Source organism: Zea mays, chromosome 7 (assembly GCF_902167145.1).
Source record: "Zea mays cultivar B73 chromosome 7, Zm-B73-REFERENCE-NAM-5.0, whole genome shotgun sequence".
NCBI classification, from domain to species: Eukaryota; Viridiplantae; Streptophyta; class Magnoliopsida; order Poales; family Poaceae; genus Zea; species Zea mays.
In genome coordinates, this window is record NC_050102.1 from 165,368,225 (window position 1) to 165,379,622 (window position 11,398).

The following is an 11,398-nucleotide window of genomic DNA, read 5'->3' on the forward strand; positions in this document are numbered from 1 at the left end:
GCACTCCGATGAGAGGGTAACTTATTCCAAGTTCATCTCATGAACTCTTATTGCCATTTGCTCTTAATTGAAGATTTTGGTGAGGCAATGGGGTTATAGGGCCAAGATTGATCCCGTTTTGGTGCTTGATGCCAAAGGGGGAGAAAATAAAGGCCAAAGCAATAGATGGATCAGCTACCACTTGAGAAATTTTGAAAATAGTAGAATAGAGCTTTTGGTTTGTCAAAACTCTTGCATTGTCTCGTTTGTCAGAATAGAGCTTTTGCATTGTCTCTTTTGTCAAAAGTTGGCCTCTTGTGGGGAGAAGTGTTGATTATGGGAAATAGGGGGAGTTTTTTGAAATCTTTGATCAATCTCTTTTGGAATGACTCTCTTTATGCTTCAACATGTGTGTTTGACTTAGAGATAGAGATTTGAGTTTGATTTGCAAAAACAAACCAAGTGGTGGCAAAGGATGATCCATATATGCCAAAAATGAATCAAAATAAATTTGAGTTTTATTCGAAGTGTTTTTGCACTTATTCTAGTTGCTTTATGTTGTGTTGGCATAAATCACCAAAAAGGGGGAGATTGAAAGGGAAATGTGCCCTTGGGCCATTTCTAAGTATTTTGGTGATTGAGTGCCAACACAAGTGTTTAAATGTGAATTCATGCTTATGGATGGACAAAGTGCAAAACAAGAGCAAAGGTATGTTTCTAAGTCTTAGTACATTGGTTTTGTGTACTAATATACTTGTCTAAGTATTAGAAACAGAAAGAAGAAGAAAAGAGAAGAGTTGGCTGTGTACAGCCAAAAGGCTGTTTCGGTCTGGGGCACCGGACTGTCCGGTGGTGCACCGGACAGTGTACGGTGCGCCAGGCTGCCTCGGCGCGAAGTGGCCGCTCTCGGGAATTCACCGACGGCATACGGCTAAAATTCACCGGACTGTCCGGTGTGCACCGGACTGTCCGGTGAGCCAACGGTCAGCCGGGCCAACGGTCGGCCGCGGAATCCGCTCGCGACACGTGGCCGAGCCAACGGTCAGAAGGGGGCACCGGACTGTCCGGTGTGCACCGGACATGTCCGGTGCGCCAACGGCTCTCTAGCGCCCAACGGTCGGCAGCGCCAGTTAAGGAAGGAAATCGGGCACCGGACAGTGTCTGGTGTGCACCGGACTGTCCGGTGCACCCGACGACAGAAGGCAAGAAAGACCTTCCAGATTTGCTCTCAACGGCTCCTAGCTGCCTTGGGGCTATAAAAGGGACCCCTAGGCGCATGGAGGAGAACACCAAGCAACCTTAGAGCATTCTTGATCATCCACACTCAGTCTTTGCGCATTCGTTTGTCATTCTCAGTGATTCGAGCTTCGTTCTAGTGAGAACTTTGAGATAGTCTTTTGAGCTCGATTCTTGGCCGTGTGTGTGCGCATTTTGCTGTGGATTTGTGTGTGTTGCTTCCCTTCCTTACTCCATGATTCTTTGTGAACATCAAAAGTGTAAGGGCGAGAGGCTCCAAGTTGTGGAGATTCCTCGCGAACGGGATAAGAAAAGAAAAGCATAACACTGTGGTATTCAAGTTGATCATTGGATCACTTGACAGGAGTTGAGTGCAACTCTCGTCCGTTGGGACGCCACAACGTGGAGTAGGCAAGTTTTGTACTTGGCTTAACCACGAGATAAATCACTGTGTCTTCTCTGTGTTGAATTCTTTGTGATTATCGTATTGTGCAAGACCTTCTCTCTAGCCACTTGGCGATTATTGCGCTAACACTTAACAAGTTTTTGTGGCTATAAGTTTAAGTTTCACAGGATCACCTATTCACCCCCCCTCTAGTTGCTCTCAGAAACATGTGAATTATAAATATAAATAAAATATAACTCATTATCAAGTCTGTATTTTTATAATAAAACAGACACAAGTTTGTAAAATTACATATATCATCAGCATTCTAAATATTCAAATTTAGATGTACAAATAATGATAAAGTCAGTAACATGTACGAACACATAGTTCTTCTAACTGAAACTGCGTAAAATAAAAAAAATTAAGCACAGCCTAGGCAGTCAGCCCAAACATGCCCCAGGAGCCGGCCTGTCGAGGTGGCCCATTAGCGGCGGCCCAGTTATAAGGACGGTTAGGGTTGGGAACCCTAACCGGTCCATTTTTCTCCCTGTAGCCGCCGCCATGGTGATGGCCGGCCATGGCGGCTCCGATCTGGGATCCTCCGGAGTGGGCGGGCACGGCGCAGCCCCTCGGTGCGCGCGGGTGAGCCTCTGGCGGCGGTGCGCGAACCCGGTTGTCCGGCATACGAGCGCGGGCGCGAGCCCGGCTGCTCGACGCGGGCGCAGGCGCGACCCTGGCGCGGGTGCGGTGGCCTAGCCATGGCGGCACCGGCACTGGCGCGGTCCAGTGCAGGCGGTCCTCCGGTGGCGCGGGCATGCGGCCCTAGCCCCGGCCCCAGCCTCGGCGGCGACCAACCGCCACCAGGCGGGCGCGGCCACGGCACGGCGGGGCGGCCACGGCGGCGCGGGCAACGGTTGCCTGGGCGCGCAGGCCCTAGCGGCGCGCAGCCCCGGCGCACGCGCGGGTGCGGCCTGTGGGACACCGGCGTTCCGGACGTGGCCCCGCACGGCGGCGGCGGCCCGTCCCAAGCCTCGGCGCGCGGGCGCGGCTGCGCTGGCCCCGGCCCCGTCGTTTTGGCGCGGCGGCTCCCAGCCCCGTCGACGCGGGCGCGGGTGCTCTGTTCAGGCGCGCGGCCCCCCGGCCCCTCGGTGGCTTGGCACAGACCGGCGCACGAGGGCGGGCGCGGCTGCTCTGCGCAAGCGCGCGGCCCCTCGGCGGCGGTTCGCGGCGGCGCGGGCGAGGCCCCTGGCCCGGGCGATGGAATCCCCTGCGCAGGCGCGCTGTCAGGCAGCCCTGACCTTGGCACACGAACCCGGCTGCAGCGTGGGCAGATGGCCCCTGCGCACAGCCCAGCGGCGGTGCGGCCAAGCGACCCTGGCGTAGCCACGCCGCACAGGAGCGGGTCCGGCCTGGCGTGAGCGTAGCCTCGGCGTCGCGGACATGGTGCGGCCTCTGTGCGGGTAGGCACACGGCCCCAGTGTGTGCTGGCGAATTTGCCATGGAATAAATTGAAAAAGGTAAGCGCAATTTGAGATTAATGCTTACGGTTATTTTTCAGTTCCATCGCTGCAACGCATGGTTGAAACCAAAATTCCATCGGCCGAGGGGACCAGCGCATGCAAGCTTTCGTACTCAATGCCACTTGCTGGGAGAGAAAGATGATGACGCCGCTGAAGTTCATCCTCATCGCTCCGATGGCTGGTGGGAAACCACTCATCGAGTCTACGTGCTGATAACGTGTTGAAGTATACTCAGTGGTAACGAGATTGAGAGAGACAAATAGCAGAACTGTTGTTTGTATTCCACAGATCATTATACTTATATACAAGTGAAGGGGTGTATCCCAAGAGGTGTGTCACTTGGGCAAAACTGTCACACCCCTTGTATTGATCACATATGTAATATTTTGTAACAAGTACCATAGTACTGCTAGACTAGAGAGTGAAGAGAGGTAGTCAGAGAGATTGACTTGGACCAAAGTCAGTCGTTGCCAATAATCCCTCCAGCATGCAGAGGCGCGTGCATGCCTGTACGAGTGGATACATGCCATATGCATGGCTCGCTATCAGCTTTTCATTTTCCTATTTCGATGTCGATCAGGCTAGGGGTGGATATCGAGCCAGCTCGGCTCGTTATGGCTCGGCTCGTTATGGCTCGTTACTGTAACAAGCCAGCTCGGGTCGGCTCGTTATACTAACGAGCTAAACAGCTGGCTCAGCTCGGCTCGTTAGGAAGCTCGAGCCAGCTCGTTAGGCTCGCGAGCCACACAACTAAATATAAATTATAAAGATCTATGTACATAAATATATGTATAACCGAAAAATCTAAGTGTTTAACACTACAAACATGTAGCCATGCAATAATACAAATATTTAAGCACATGACACATCCACACATATCCATATCACAGATCATAACTACGAGAAAACAAGACTATGAGAGATGAGACGACACCAACGACTAGACAAACTTGTGTTGTGGCTTAGCTCGTTTGGCTCGCGAGCTAGCTCACGAGCTAACTCGAGCTGGCTCATTAGAGAACCGAGCTAGAATGCTAGCTTGGCTCGCTACAAAATTAAAACGAGCCGAGTCGAGCTGAGCTACTAACGAGCCGAGTCGAGCGAGTTATCGAGCCACGAGTATTTCGTCCAGCCCTAGCGTTTACACTTAGTATGCGAGCAATGTCGTCGTGGTTAGGGATACGAAGGTATCGTTCGCTAAAGGAAGAGATGATTGCGCGATAGAAACGGATAAGACAGACCCTAGCCGTAGTCTGTCCAATTTGTATGTACTCATCAACCGCATCGGTTGGTAACCCGTACGCAAGGATACGCAAAGCAGCACATACTTTTTGCAATGGACCGAGCCCTGCTAAACCTGTTGCATCACATCGAATAGTGAAATAATCGTCTTCTCGCTGAACGGCACGAAGGATATGTAGGAACAAAGGACGATGCATCCGAAACCTAAAAACCAAAACAAAGCAAAAAATAAGAAAACGAACCTCGAAATCAAAGTAAAAGCATTACTTAGGAAATGTACCTTCGACGAAAAACATGTGGTGGATACACTGGATTAGGTCCGAAGTAGTGGTGCTTGATGAGATTTTCTCCAGCAGCGTGGTCCCTATGGATAACTCGACGAGGCAATGGAGAGCGCCTACGCCGCGTGCTCGTGTCTCCTAGTCCAAGGTGGTCAACATGTGACAAAGCAACAAGTTATCGATCTCATCGTCAGAATCATCGGGTGACGAAGACAACACTAGACTTTTCAATGAGTCCATGACGAGCTGAACTAAGAGTACGTACTTCGTACTTTTGATGGAATGACGGATGGTACATAAGAGAGGAGTGTGTAGATGGGTGCAGCATGCCCGCAGGGATACCTTATTTATAGATGGCTTCGGTGTGTCAAGGAAGCCAGGAGGTCGTGGCTTGTCGTGGAAGCCAGTCGTGTGGTGGAAACCACTCGTGTCGTGTACTAGAAGAATGCGAATTTCTAAATTTTTAATAAACATAAAATTCGATTTATTACTAACGTATTTATACTAATTACGAAGTTTGCTAATTAATTGTGGACTAATTTATGGCCGCGTACTGTGCATACAACAAATAAAAATAAAACAAATACTTGTTGGTAGTTGAGTTAGTTGATGATGAAAGTATATAATATTGGTGTGGTGGGGTATAGAGGTTTGATATAGAGGGAACCGATGTATAGCGTGGAGATATAGGGTGAGAGAGAACGCTGACGTGACACGTGAGTGAGATATAGGGAGGAAATTTAAGGGAACCGCTGAACACAGTCTGACTGCTGAGGACAGTGGACAGGTACTGGGTGTACTACGCCTGATCGACAGCGAATTACGAAAATGAAAAGCTGATAGCGAGCCACGCATATGGCATGTATCCACTCGTACAGGCATGCACGCGCCTCTGCATGCTGGAGGGATTATTGGCAACGACTGACTTTGGTCCAAGTCAATCTCTCTTACTACCTCTCTTCACTCTTAGCCGAATATATATTTAGATAGCCGAATATATATTTAGAGTCTGATTCAGTTATTGCTACAGGTTGCTCTTAGCTCCATCGGCTATGTTCGGGTTGTTCTCATGCGCGAGAAATGTGCGTTTCGAAGCCGTCCAAGCATTTCCCATCAGACTGTGTTCAACGGACGACTCTTCCCTCCCCCTCCCATATTACTGTAGCCCGTATAGGGGCTACAGTAGAACCCTATCTCCTTCACCGCATCCCTCTTCCTCCTCCTCTTCCCTCACGTTTCCTTCTCTCTCCCGCTAAATGGATGGGGACGCTACCGCGCTCGCCTCCCCCCTCGGCCGGTAGCTTCCCAGACAAGCGCACGCGATCGGAATACTCCGTCGAGCGAGCTCCAGGCGATTCAACCGCGACCGCAACGCCGCCGGAGAAGGAAGCTGTTGATCCGGGCACGGCCGCGAATCCTTTCTACTGGTCCGGGCGGCGAGCAGCAGAGGTCGTTGTCGACGCGGATCCACCGGCTTGCTTCGTGGAGCGGCCACCCCGCCGATCCGTGCGAAGGCGCCGCCGCCGGTCGTCTCTGTCCGCCGGTTCGGCGTCTGCGGGGAGGAGGTCAACGGGAGTTCGTTGATTCGCCGACAGATCTACGCTCACCAGATCTGCGTCATTAGAGCTTCAAGGTCCAAGGTACGTGAGTCGCTGCTCCATGTTCTACACCTCCGATTCAATCCGTGTCCCAAAAAAACCTAAGTTCGATTCACCCTAGGGTTTACATGTACTTCACTAGTTTAACTAGATCGATTTATTTGTTCATGGCCAACTGGGACAACTAGGGTTTACTCTGTCCTCCGAGTCGCCTATTATGCTCAACTGATCCGTCGTTATCATGTACACCAAGACCAATGCTTTAAGTTATCGATCATAGGATACGACATGAAGACTCTTGTCTGCTTTTGATATTCGTCATCGTGGAGTGCTCATTTCAGTGTATGCACCAAACTGTAACTGATCAATTAATTTGCTGTCATGTTGTTTGTATGTTGTTTGCTCAATGTTGCTCGTACTCAAATTAATGTTCTTGTTCCTATGCGGACAACTAAGTACCATTTACCGTATACTTCCCCAACAGATCCCCTTGTTGTTGCATATCAATTTCTTGTAATTCGACTTAGTACCTCTGTGTATGGTTTGTAGTCAGGTCTCATACAATTTTGCTTACATGACTAAGCATTGCATGGAACTGATGATACCTTTACTTATTATGCAGCTTGAAAATTTTAATTTCATTATTTGACGTCCACTTCAACTAACTGAGGTTCTAAATCCTTTTTCGCTTAAGTTCTTTGTTTTTATTAATCTGCTAAAGTGTAGTGTCCATGTATGTTGTCTGTGCTTCCATGTTTGTTATGCAAGTTTGTTTTTTATAAGCAACTGTTGGGGACTTGTTCTCAAATGCTTCAAGAACAAGGCAACATAGAAAATGTTAATCGGTTAAGTCCTTCGTCCTACGAAGCATTATTTCCCTTGGGATATAATGATTTTCGGACGAAGGTCACAAAGGGTGAACCTTTATAAATGCATTACATATTGACGAAGAATGAATTACAAGAAACATAAAGAATTACGTAGATCATCATATATCATTATTATATATAAATAAAAATAACATTGAATTACAGATGTACCTCCAATTTGAAGGAAATGAAAGTACAAGCGTGACGCAAAGGTGAACACCAAATCAGCGTGAACAGTACGGGGGTACTGTTCACCTATTTATAGGCACGGGGTACAACCCATACAAAATTACATACATGCCCTTTACATTTGGTGGTAATTCTATAGTAATCTATCGAGGTCTAAATGGCCTTTTCATCTTCAAGTCGGTTCTCTTTTCTGCGAACATGCCGAAGCTTTCCTGCTTCACAGCTTCGGCGCTGTATCAACCTTCGTATCTTTTGAGCTTCTCCCTCTCTGATACGAGTCCGAAGATACCTGTTCACACATTACACTCTAGAAACACTGTTAAATCATGTTTTTAGGACCTTCGGAAGCCGAAGGCCCCCAACAGTAGCCCCTCACAATATTAATTTGTTAAAATAATAAATTTAGATTGCGACATGGACGAAGGCTTTAAGCCGAAGGTCCGAAAAAACACCTTCCCTTTGCTAGAATAGCAACATTCACTGACAGGCGGGGTCTTTCCATTTTTACCGCACCGAGCGTATAAATAAGAGCATACCGCGAGCTCATTTGGTACGCTCTCTTGTCACTTGCTCTCGCTCGCTCGATTTTTAGCTTTTGCGCGCTAAGATTCCCTGAGTCTTTAATTTTAAAGCTTCGGCTTTGAAAACAGTTTTTTAGTATTTCCGAAGATGTCTGGAGACAAGAAAGCTGTTGCTGAGACGAAGCTGTCTCTTGATGAAGAGAAAAAGAAAACTGCTGGTGAAACGAAGCTGACTCTTGATGAGGAGAAAAACTTGGGGTTTCTTATAGCGATGTCGAAGACAAACACGGAAAAAATTACCAAGGAAATTCTGGAAGGCTTGTCTGAGGATACTGGTGACAGTGACAGTTATGATGTGGACAGCGGTAGCGAAGACTCCGAAGATCGTCCCTGGCGACCAAGCCATTCAGTTTATGGTAAGTCAACTATCAAAGAGAATCATCTTGTCAACATGAGAGGAAGGTATTTTCGGGATTTGTCCATTGTGAGGGCCGATGAAGGAGAGGAGACTTGTCCACACCCTGAAGAAAATGAAGTCGTAGTATACCGAAGCTTTCTGAAAGCTGGGCTACGATTTCCCTTGAGCAGCTTCGTCGTGGAGGTGTTGAAAATTTTCGAAGTCTATCTTCATCAACTTACTCCCGAGGCAATTATAAGGCTAAATATCTTCGTGTGGGCCGCGAGAAGCCAAGGTCTGAAGCCTGATGCAAGAAGCTTCTGTAATATACACGAATTATTATATGAAACAAAGCCTTGGGGCAAAGAACAGTACCATAATAACTTTGGCTGCTACAGTTTCGTCTCTCGGTCCGGTGCAAGCTGTCCCGTACCAACCTTTCGGAAGAGATGGCCCGGGGATTGGATGACAGAATGGTTTTATGTGAAGAATGACCTATCAGCACGAGAAGATATCAAAGGTATAATTATGCGTCCTATTTGGCAAAGCTTCGGCCTTCGGAGGCCGAAGGTGGAAATGAATGAAGCTGCCGAAGAATGCCAGAGGGCCTTCGGTGTTATCTGCTCTTTTATTGGAACAAGAGATTTAGTACAAGAGCATATTGCCTTCTGGGTTTGGCCTCTTGCGGAGAAATGGGAAATGCCTCAAGAAACCATAAAAGAGGCCGGCGAAGGTGGGCTTGTGAGACTGAAGTACACCTTCAAATTTGGAGATAAATTTACCGAGCCAGATGATGACTGGCTAAAGAGTATTGAAAATTTAAGTGACGAATTGCTTGGTGCTTATTCAAAGGCCGAAGATACTGCGATGTCAGCAGCCTTCGGAGGCCGAAAAAAGAAAAGGCTGAATCGGGTATTTGATGCAATTGGGTTTGTTTACCCTGACTATTGCTACCCCGTCCGAAGGCAGAAAAGAAAGAACACAACCTCTGCAAAAGAAGAAGCTGCAACTGCTCCTAGCGAGCCAGAGCCTGAAAGAAAGAAAATAAAAGTCCTTACTCACCGGCCGCGGTATATCGAACCAGCTTCGGTGCCGGAGTTTACCGAAAAATCTTCTTCGGCTACCGAGGCTAAAAAGCCAACCAGACCAGTCACACCACCTGCAGCTGCAGGGATGACCGAAACGGCGAAAAAGATAGAACTAGAAGAACCGAAGGTTTCGCTGCCAGAAACAAAAGAAATGGCCGAAGTGCCATCCACAGAAAAAATTGGAGAAGTGAAAAAACCAACTGAAGAAAAAGTACCAGAAATTGTGAGTCCTGCAGCAAATGTTGAGACAATAAAAAATCAAAAAGTGCCAGCAGTGACTCCAAAAAGAAGAAGAATGGCCAATGTGCTAGATGTACTAGAAACAATTAAAACTTCAAGCACACCTCCGAAGAAGGCTGCTACCATTCCTGAAACGACAACTGAAATTTCTGACAACAAAACTCCAGTGCAAGGGACTGAAGCCGAAGCTGGGTCGTCAGAGCCCGCGAAGATAGAATCCTTGGAAACTGAGGAAAAAATAACAAAGCCAACTTTTGTTGAAGAGATCGGAGTCATTGCCCCCGAAGCATCCATCAGAGCTCGTGATTATATTGTTCGTCATGCTTCGGGGAAAAAACTTTCAGAAAAAGAGGAGCAAGAGGCCCAGCATTACGCCCAAAAGCTGAAGTATCCAAAGGGGGCGTTAATATTCAATGGTAGTGGAGAAGAAGACTTTTTGTATTGTCTCCCTGACAACAAGGAAATTTCTGTTTGCCGGGAGATGAGCAAGAGCTTCGGATTCCCAACCTTAGAAGACGGGCTCTTAGTGCTGTCGAAGAACGATTTGGCCGACAGCCTGGCCTACAATAGCTGAAAGGTGCGACAAATGGGATCCTTGTATTCTTTGTTGATACCAAAAAAAAACTTTTTGCTTGTTTTATTGAAACACACATACTTTTCTTTGCAGGGCCTGATACTTAGTAATGCCCTCAGGGCACAAAAAGATGCTGAAGACGAAGGGTGTACTATAGCCCTGAGCAACCTTCGTTCTGAAGTAATTGAACTGAGGAACGAAGGCCTCGAAAAAGATAAAATATTACACTCATTGGTAAATAAAATAAAGGAAGACGAAGCTGCGTTCAAGAGTCAGGCTGAAGCTCAGAGACGCGAAATAGAAGATCTTCGGAAACAACTGGCCAGAGCCAGGGAAGAACGTATACTTGAAGAAACAAGGCGAGAGCTCAGCGACCAATGGGCGGATCACTTGGAAGCAACTGTTGAAGAGCTTCGTTCATCCAAAAAGAGGTGCTATAACAAATCTATAGAATGTGTTAAGAAGTTGAAGGCTAGCTTCGCCAGGGTCGGCGCCTTCTCTAGTGAAGAAAACTTTATAAGAGGCAATCCCGAAGGTCCTATTGAATGGATCGACCACGAAGCTGAAGCCTTCGAAGAAATTTTAAATAGCCGTGGGGATATATGTGCTTTCTCTGGGGCCAGAGGAATTGCCACCATTCTAGAGAAGAAGGGTTGTGAACACGTAAAAATCTTAGCACAATCCGAAACTGCCTTGTCCTTTGAAGACGCAAAAGACCCTTCGGCCGAAGCAAGCATAATTGGTGGAAAGTTTTTTACTGATATCTGGGATAATGGTGGCCGAGAAATGGCAGGAGATATTATTCAAAGAAGTGAAAAGGGCATTCACGATGCTAGAGAAGTGGCTAAGGCTGCTGAAAAGAGCACAGAGCCCGAAGGTCAATTAGGTATTAACTAATAGTTTGTATTGTGTTGTAATTTTTGGTTTTAAGCTTCGTTTTCCGTTTGTAATAGCAGCATAGCCGTGTCCTGTCCTTCAGATCCTGCTGAAGCGTCTCCAGGCCCTCAGCCGAAAGGAGACGATGAAATTAAAAAGATGGCCGAAGCAATCATGGATGAAGTCGTCAATCGACTCCTGAATGAAGCTACAGAAGTTGTTCTAAAAGAAAATTGAACACTATTGTAAAGTAAACTTCTGAATTGTAACATTTTGTAATCCTGAATGTAATATACCCTTTTTATTGCTTAATTCTTTACGATGCATGAAACTTTACACGTACCGCTTTTTGAGTCTTTGACGAAAAAACACCTTCCCTTCTTTTCATGCTTCGTGAAGA

General features: G+C 47.3%; 1 long non-coding RNA gene across 1 annotated transcript; it reads right to left on the reverse strand.

The window, feature by feature from the left end:
- Positions 1-1,861: 1,861 nt before the first annotated feature.
- Positions 1,862-4,941, reverse strand: LOC111589251 (uncharacterized). The gene is made up of 2 exons (XR_002263728.2): positions 4,646-4,941; positions 1,862-4,569 (listed from the first exon to the last, which is right to left on the reverse strand). It is a non-coding gene; the product is annotated as an uncharacterized lncRNA (long non-coding RNA).
- Positions 4,942-11,398: the final 6,457 nt, after the last annotated feature.